This window comes from Chiloscyllium punctatum, chromosome 42 (assembly GCF_047496795.1).
Source record: "Chiloscyllium punctatum isolate Juve2018m chromosome 42, sChiPun1.3, whole genome shotgun sequence".
NCBI classification, from domain to species: Eukaryota; Metazoa; Chordata; class Chondrichthyes; order Orectolobiformes; family Hemiscylliidae; genus Chiloscyllium; species Chiloscyllium punctatum.
The window spans coordinates 23,925,625-23,935,722 of record NC_092780.1 but is presented as its reverse complement, the minus strand read 5'-3'; positions in this window follow the sequence as shown (position 1 = coordinate 23,935,722).

Here is a 10,098-nt window from a genome sequence, read left to right as displayed (position 1 = left end):
CTTTGGATGTAATAATAGCTGCGAATAATTGGGTTTTCACGTTAAAAAAATCACAGCTTCTGTGTTCACCTTCCACTTCGTTTTAATGCATTGCGCACTTTAACACGTTTTGAGACTTGGATCCATCATGGATGATGATTGTGTTTCAATTTAGCGATTGGTGCAAAACGCAAGGATACTGCTCCCGAAGTGGTCTCTCTCTCTCTCTCTCTCTCTGCCTGAACTGACAGTTCCCCCAGCACAACTATTGCCTGATGCCTCTGAGCTCGACCTCAGGAGACTCCTATCAGCTTCCCTTACGTAACGGTGGAAGAATTATTGGTGGCTCGGAACTTTTTTTTTAACTTGGAGACCTCTGAGGAAGAAGGTTCTACAGGTGGTGTGGGTGTGGGTGGAGGGTCAAATTTTCGTTTGCATAAATCGCAGGTGAAGACTGAATACAGTTGAGGAGGGCTCGGTGCACTCACACAAACCAGGTGGAATCAAAAAAGAAACGCCAGTCAGCGTCGGTCAACCAAACCAGATCAAAAAGATGACCTTATATATATATATATATATGTTTCCCTGTTGAAACTGTAGTATTGACTCAAACTATCCCAAAAAATAATATTCTCCCAAACTGCACAATGATTTCTCTCTCTGATACCGAGTAGACAGTTCAACATCTGGGATGCGTTAAACTCGCTTACATCAACACTATTCCAGTTACAGATGGGATGTATTAGTTAACATGTTTTTTGGATCCGAAAGAAGAGGGCAATAATGTCAGTTCCAATGGCGTTATGATATTCACTATAATAATAGCCGCACAAAATGGTTCAGGATTCCGATTCCAATCATTGTATCGTTCTTCGGTCGAACTGTTTTGGCAAAATTAAAATCAACGTTGTTTCTTAAATTGTTTTGGTGCAAGTACCATTTCCCATCGAACGAGCTCACAAACCCTATCGGTGCCTGCAGTGTCTACGTGGTGCTCTTAGAGAAGTAGGTGCGGTGTGAGGGAGGCCAGCTTTCTTGTAGAGGGATCACACTCATTACATTTTCCCTTCCCAGACCCTCGTTTCACAATGCATAAGTCAAAGCGAAAATTACACCAAACGCTGCTGTAAAACATCAACTTGCTTGTATTTCTCAACTTTAAAAGAAAGCTGAAATGCTCTCAGCATTTATGTGCTGAGCCACCAATCTGTTTCTGCCATTTCAGCACAAATGTTAGAAATTATCACCTTGCCATTCCGGTAGTGCCCCTAACTCTGGGCCAGAGAGAGCCAGGTTCAGACCTGCACCAGGACGTGTGTCTCATCATCTCTGAGCAACTTGCTTACAAAATATCTTGGAGTAGATTCTGTGATTTAGACCAGTCAGGTTAACTTCAGTGGTGGGGGTGTCGGGGATGGAATTCCAGAAACAATCGTTTGGCATCAATATGGAACAAAACAGTGGGTTGTTTAACAAGTGTCAGCACAGACTTACTCAGAAAAATCGAATTGAACAAGCTGGAGATTTATGGAGAGATAACGGGGCAGTATTACAGTGGACTACCTGGGCTTCTAAAGGGCATTGAATACAATGCACATAACAACCTTGTGAGGAAAGTTATAGGTCATGGAATAAAAGGAACAGTTGCATTATTAACTAAGAGATAGGAGAGAGGGAATAATTGTGGGTATTTTTCAGGCTGGAAGAAATCTTGTAGTGGAGTTCCTCAGGGGTCAGAACTGGGATCTTGGACCTTTGCTTTGCCTGAGATCCGAAGGATCTAGATTTTGTGTACAGGGGACAATTTCGATGTTTGCTGATGACACAAAGTTTGGGAGAATTGTAAACAGTGTAGCACTCCAAAGGAACATTAATATATTGGAGGAGGTGAGCTCACAAACCCTATGGTACCTGCAGTGTCTACGAGGTGCTCTTGGATTATTAGGTGCGGTGTGAGGGAGGCCAGCTTTCTTGTAGAGGAATCACACTCATTACATTTTCCCCTCCCATACCCTCATTTCACAATGCATAAGTCAAACTGAAAGGTGGCCGATGAAGTTCAATGTGTAGAAGTGTGAAGTGATACACTCTGGTACAAACAGCACAGAAGAGAATAAAGGGAACTATTCTCAATGGTGTGCAGGACCATATATATGTACTTAAGTTATTAAAGATGGCAAAGTAGGGACAGATTAAGCATATAGCACGATAATTTCATAAATAGAGAACTGGGGTGGCATGTATGGGTGGACAATAATGAACTTACAAGGGATGCTGGCTAGCCATCAGTTAGAATGTTGTGTACATTTCTGGGCTACACACCATAGGAAGGATGTGAATGCATTGGAGACATTGCAGAAGATGTTCATGAAAATAACTCCATGGATACACCAAGAGGAATGCATGGAAAAGGCAGGATTGTTTCCCTTGGAGAGAAGGCTAAGAGGAGATTGGAGAGAAGTTTTCAAAATCACGAGGTTTCCAGACAGAGTGAGTCAGGAGAAATTATTTCCCACATGTAAATAGATCAAAAACCAGAGGATGCAGTTTTAAAGTGTTTGCAAGAAAAACAAATATGAGGTGAGAAAAACCTTCTCAATGGTGAGTGATTAGAATGTGGAACGTACTACCTGGGAGTGTGGCGAAGATTGCAGAAACTGGAGATCGAGATTGTGGTGCTGGAAAAGCACAGTCGGTCAGACAATATCCGAGGAGCAGAAGAATTGATGTTTCAGGCATAAGTTCTGATGAAGGACTTATGTCCAAAATGTCGATTCTCCTACTCCTCAGATGCTGCCTGACCTGCTGTGCATTTCGTGACTGTGGTTCAATTGAGGCATTCAGGGGAACATTGTTTCCAATTAAATAACCATCCAACTATATGTAAGAGGCAAGGGAATGGCACACCGGAAAAATTGCACAGAGGATTGTGCAGACATGATGGCTGAATGGCCTCCTTCTGCACTGAAACAACTCTGTGATTGAGTGGAACATATCTTTGACCACTACTTTATATTTAAAGGTTAGTCCTCTCCAAGTACCATTAGCAAGTTGGATTTGATTGACAAATCATTATCTTAACTAATAGGAAGTGAAGTGCCATAACTCTCAATTGGGTCTGGAATTCTTCCTGAGTTCTCTGCCCAAGAGCAGGTCTGACCCATTATGTTACAATCTTCACTAGGAGTAAGGCAGGGAAGAGGGTCCTAAGTCCAGGGTCACTCAGGGAGGAGGGACCCTCTGCGGGTGTCCCAGAGGTGTTCTCTGAAATGTTCCGCAAGTTTCAGGCAGCCTGTCTCCCCAATGTAGAGGAGGCCACATCGGGTGCAGCGGATGCAGTAAATGATGTGTGTGGAGGTGCAGGTGAATTTGTGGCGGATATGGAAGGATCCCTTGGGGCCTTGGAGGGAAGTGAGGGGGGTGGTGTGGGCGCAAGTTTTGCATTTCTTACGGTTGCAGGGGAAGGTGCCAGGAGTGGAGGTTGTGTTGGTGGGGGGTGTGGACCTGAAGAGGGAGTCGCGGAGAGTGTGGTCTTTCCGGAACGCTAATAGGGGAGGGGAAGGAAATATATCCTTGGTGGTGGGGTCTATTTGGAGGTGGCGGAAATGACAAAGGATGTAACATTTCAGAGAAAACCTCTGGGACACCCGCACCAACCAACCCAACTGCCCCGTGGCTCAACACTTTAACACCCCCTCCCACTCCACCAAGGACATGTAGGTCCTTGGCCTCTTCCATTGCCAGACCACGGAGGAAGAGCACCTCATCTTCCGCCTAGGAACCCTCCAACCACAAGGGATGAATGCAGATTTCTCCAGCTTCCTCATTTCCCCTCCCCCCACCTTATCTCATTCCCAACCCTCAGACTCAGCACTGCCTTCTTGATCTGCAATCTTCTTCCCGACCTCTTTGCCCCCACCCCTTCTCTGGCCTATCACCCTCACCTTAACCTCCTTCCACCTATCGCATTCCCAACGCCCCTTCCCCAAGTCCCTCCTCCCTACCTTTTATCTTAGCCTGCTTGGCACACCTTCCTCATTCCTGAAAAAGGGCTTATGCCCGAAATGTCAATTCTCCTGCTCCTTGGATGCTGCCTGACCTGCTGCGCTTTTCCAGCAACACATTTTTCAGCTCTGATCTCCAGCATCTGCAGTCCTCACTTTCTCCTGTAATTACAGAGAGACTTCCAACTCTTACATTTCTACTTCATTACAAAAAAGGTGAAAATCATTTGTCTAATTGTTTGCAATACCTACATAAGAACTAACCATGATTCATATACAAGGATTCCTAAATCCCTCTGAGTGCTTCCTATCCTCTCACGTACTAAAATAATTCAATTTTCCATGTTTCCAACCAAAGCTGAATAACTTCACACTTCCTTACCACTCTATTTCTGCTCTTTTGTCCAATTATTTCACTAATCCTATTCCTTTGCACTCTCTTTACAGCATCTTCACTGCTCAGCTTTGTATTAGCAGTGAACCTGGATGTATTACACTTGGTCCCTCTATCTAAGTTATTGATATTGATTGTAAATAACTGAGGTCCAAACACTAACCCTTGTTGCTTTTCACTAGTTTCAACCTGCAAACTTAAAAATTACCCATTTATTCTAATACTTGTTTCTGTTTGTTAGTTAATCCTGAAGCCATGCTAACATATTACCCACAAGGAAATCTTGTAGAACACTCTCTCTGTGTCACTTAATCAAATGTATCTTGAGAATTCGAAGATGTTATTTGCAATGATTCCTCATCATTTAGGTACACCCTTGAATAATTGTCAAACACAATTTCTCTTTCATAAAATGTTGTTGAGACTGTCTAATCATATTACAATTTCTGATATGCCTTATGATCATATCCTTAATAAGAGATTTCAGCGTTACACTATAATGTCAGGCAATTATTGCCAGCTCTGTTCTATACTGGGAGAGGTGGGAGTGCTAGAGGATTGTCTGAAAGTTATACTGATGTTGGAAAATTCTTTTTTGCTCAAAGGGTAGCAGAAGTTTGAAACATTCTCCCCAAATGACAATTATTCCAGGATTAATTCTCAATTCTTAAATTTGAGTTTGGGATTTTTGTTAACTGAAGGTATTCAGTGACATGGGCAAATTTGGGCTTATGAAGTTAGATCATAGATCTAATTGCATGCTGGAGCAGGCTTGAAGGGCTTGTCCCTAACGTGAAACATTTCTTTAAATACTTACCATTGATGATAGAACCTGTTTTGAGGAAAGGTCACTGGGCCTGAAATGTTAACTCTGATTTCTCTGTACAATTGCTGCCAGACATGCCGAATCTTTCCAGCAATTTCTGTTTTTGTACCATTGATAACTTACTGTCATATCTTTTTCAACTACCATGTCAAACTATCTCAGCTAACTTATCACTCTCAAATTTATGTTAAGATCGACATTTCAAAACTGACCAAATCATGCTCAAATCTAAAATGAAATTCTTGCATGTTATCTGTACAGTTCCACTTTTACTATTATTTACTAATTCATATTAGATTTAAAATAATGTGTTTCCTTGTTGGTTTCTAGACAATTATTTCGAGAGAATTGTCATGACTCATCCTCCAAGGTTTCTTTGCCAGTTTCGGTCACCATGTCTGTTGAAAGATCGACGCCTGCCATTAAATGATATTGTTGCCTTGTTACATAATTCTTTAATCTCCTGATTTATACTCTGTTCATTGCTATTAATCTGATGAGGAGGCCTGCAAGCGACTTCCACAAGTGTTTCCTGCTCTTTATTAGTTTGTAGCTGTCGCTATTTATTCTCTATCCTGGTCTTTCAGGCTAAGATCCTTCAACACCAATTGCTTTTATCTCATAATTACATAAGAACAAAAGAAATAGGAATAGAGTATGCCGTTGAGTCCCTCACCATTGTGCCTCAGCATTCATCAAGGCCATGTTTGCTCTGCTCCAGGTCTAAACTCTTCTTTCATGCCTACTCATCATAGCCCTCAACTCCTCGATACTACAAACGTGTATTGCATTTAAACATTTCCAGTGATTTAGCCTCCACAGCTCTCTCTGGTGTGGAGAATTCCAGATATTTCACTCCATTTCTAGGAGAAATTCATTTACATCTCAGTTTTCCATGTGTGTTCCCCTCCTCTGTAATTATGTCCCCTAGTTTGAGATCCTCCCACTTGTAGAAATATCTTCTCAACATGTTGCGCCGTCACCCCACTGCCCCGCCAGGATCTTAGATATTTGAAAAAGGTCGTTCTTCATTCTTCTAAGAAGTAATGATCAAGGCCCTTTATCCCAGTAATCAGCCTAATGAATCCCTTTTGAACTGTCTCCCATGCCAGTACACTCATTCACAAATATTGGGAGCAAAACCTTACATGTGACTCCAGTTTCAGCCTTACCAACACTGTGTACAAGTCTTCTCCGTTTTTAAACACCAACCCTCTGCAATACAATCCAACATTTCATCTGTTGTCTTAATTACTTGCTGCATCCACATGCTTCTGTTTGTGTTTCATCCAGAAGAACTTCCAAATCCCTCTGTGCTGCATCTTTTGGAATCTTTTTCCATTTAAATAATAGTCTGCCTTTTGATTCTTCCTATCAAAGTGCATGACCTTCCACTTGTCTACAATAAATTCCACCTGCTAAGCTTTTCCCCATTCACTTACGCTATTTTTATCACCATGTGGACCCCTCATGTCCCCAGTACAACTTACCTTCTGAAATACTTTTGTATCGGTGGAAAATTTTGATATTTTGCTCTCTGCCCCCTTGTCCAAGTCACTAATATAGAAAATAAATAACTGAGGCTCTGGGAATGATCCTCATGGCTCTTCACTAGTTAAGTCTTCCAGTCTGAAGAAGACACATTATTCCCAACACTCTGTCTTCTGTGCACTAACCAACCCTCAATCAATGCTCATACATTACCTCTAATACTGTGAGCTCATATCTTGTGCAATAAGCTTTTATGTAGCTCCTTATTGAATGTCCTCTGGAAATCCAAATATACCACATCTCTGGTCTAATTTCTGCTGCACTCTTCCACATATTTTTTCTACACATGGTAGTCACACTTTGATTATTATTGAAATACTTTAATGTGAAGGCTACAGCACCTGGTTTTCTGCTTTGCCTACATTTTACAAAGATCAGGTAACTTGGAGCATTTCATCCTCAACCTTGTCAACTTGTTTCATTGATGACTGTGAAAGCAAACCTTGTAACTTTTATTTGTGCTATTTGTTTCTTTATTTTTCATGAGAGGTTTACACATTCAGGTTGTCTTCAATTGTAAATTATTCAGGTTTTCATTGATATGTCCAGAGTTTCTATATTACCATTTTTAAACGATTTGTTCCTTCCTAAAACAATGACTTGGAGGTGCTAGTGTTGGGCAAAGTTAAAAATCACACAACACTAAGTTATAGTCCAAAAGGTCTATTCGGAAGCACTAGTTTTGGAAGTTGTAAAAGCTAGTGCTTCCCAATAAACCTGTGGGACTATAACCTGGTGTTGTGTGATTTTTAACTTCCTAACACAAGTTGCTGAATTTTACCCAAATTACTATATTCTACAGCTTTGACTTTTCAGACATTATGCTTATTCAATCCTTCCTTCCCTTTGTATTACTTTGAAGGAATGTCACTTCCCTAGTTACATAATTCAGGAGAACATTTGTCCCATCTCAATTTAAGAAGAGTCCTTCCTGTTAAAACAGATCCCTCTTCAGCTCCTGTAGTGTTGTTAATGCCCCATAAGTTAAAAACACAAAACATCTTATTCCAATCATTTTTTTAGACAACTATTTAAATCCTGAATCTGTTTGCTTTACTCCACTCAGACTATCGCCCAGAGATTGTTAATTTTACAGTGCTTCTTTCAACATGCACCCCACACTTTAAAGTTCCTCAGTAAAAATCTATTGAGCTCTATATACCTTGATAAATTTCCCTGACAAAAATCAATCAATGTTGATCTTAAAAGCTTTCATTCTCTTAACATTTGGGGCATAGGATTCCAGATAACTGCTACTCTGATGTGAAAATGTCTCCTGATTTCACTTCTAAATGATCTGGCTCCAATGTTAAGTTTATGTCTCCTCGTTCTGGTTTTCTCTTTAAGGAGAAATAGCTTCTAGGCTTCTATTTATTTGAATATTGTGATGTGGTCACCCTGAAATCCTTTATTTTTTGTAGTAGGTAGGGAAATTGCTGTGAACTAAAATTTGTAAATGGCTGGTGTCTTGTTTTGCAACAAAGGCAACTCAAGTTATTTTCCCCAATTGACGTTAGGAGTGTCTACTAATTGGTTCTTTCACTTTAGTTAACACTCAAATTTATCAATGCATTTTCTTACAGCTCACGGTTTAGTGTTACAACTCAGTTAGTGGGCTAAACTTTCCTGTGCTATTATTTTATTTTTCTTTTCCTTTCCTTTACTTTAGTTAAAAGTAAAGAATTATTGTGATGAAATGATGGCTTTAAGAGGTGTATTTTATCTTTTATTTAATGAAGAATGTTGAGACAGAGGTACTGAGTGGAACTTAAGTTGGAACAATAGAAGCATCCTGAATGGTTGGGGTCAAGTTCCCACAGAATCAGGATTTTTAGTTTAGCTTTCGGCAGTTGCTGGGGTTTGAAGCTGGATGTGGAAGCTCTTATTCCTCTCTCTGTTATAGCCAAAAGCTGGGGTTCTCTTCTTGCTGTTAGAATTGCATGTGAGACCATCTACTTTACTGATTTTACCTTTGTCAAGGGAGTGTTCGAATGATGTCATTATGTTGGAACATTTCATTAATGGGAGCTAAATATATTATTTTGTGATTCTTTTTGATAGAGTTCCAGTTAAGCCAATTATTTTAGTTTTATTTTGTCTGTATTTTAACTGTAGTGTCAAAATAAAGTGTGTTTTGCTTAACATTGAGTAGTTTGACTAATCAAATTGCATCTGGAACACGATGCCTTAAACTTATTTTTAAAATTAAAAAGTGGGGGTTTAGGCTAACTTCTTAGTATATTTTGAGGGAGTTTGGTTTGGCCCTTACAAATTATTTTATTGCAAACAAAATATATTCAAGTAAAGACTATCATCAAAATGTTTATTATGCAAATATGTCCAACTGTCCTAATTTAAACAAACACACATACAAATTTACCAAATCCAAACTGGGGAAAAAAACAACTCTCTAGAGTGTTATATTAAGTAAGATTTGGCCAAGTAACAATTAGTTCAGGGTAACAGACTTATTCACTCATTGTCCTAAATGCCTGTTTTCGTCTGAAGTCACTTTCCACACAAGCAGTGGTCTCTTCCTGGATCTGTAATGGCTGGCTGAATTCTCCTTTTTTGAGACTGTGGCATAGGTTCAAACATCTCCTTTAAGAATCTTCCACTTGCAGTGATGAAGCCTTCAGCTGAGTTTTGAACTGACAAACTTTGCTGGAAACGGTCTCAGAGAAAGAAAAGACAAAACATGTCGACATCCAAGCAGTTTGTTCACTATTAATACAATTACATTGCAAAATGGTCTCACAAAAAGTTAAAAAGTACATATACTTATATTCATTCAATTATATTATAAACTAATATTTTACATAACACATCTGCACAACAATAGGAAACCTTATCAGTGAAAATACTTTTGCCAATGGGAAATGTATAAATTGTCAACTGAGTCTCACTAACTCCATGTATTCTTGGTTTCTCAAGTGGCAATAAAATAGTTTAGAATATCTGAGAGTTTTATTAGATGACATAGTGTAAATCAAACACAGACCCTCATGTGTTCTTGAATTTGGATGTTTTAACCCCTTTGTTTTAAATGGAAGTACTGCTGAATGCACAGAGTTTCAATTAATATGATGAAGAATGTACACCAATTAAATCAGATGGTAATAGAACAGGACTAATGACAATGCATGATGAGAAATGCAGTCACAAGCTCTGCAGCAGGGTGTTAACTAAAGCATTGTTATATTTCATGAAGAGAGTCTTATACTTTTTCTTCCTTCCATCTTTGCATGGGGAACAGTTGTCGAACTCAATAATTTGCTGATTGTAAATGTGCCAAAGTATCTGATAGATTCTAAAGATTAACCAGCACTTCTATCTCATTTCTG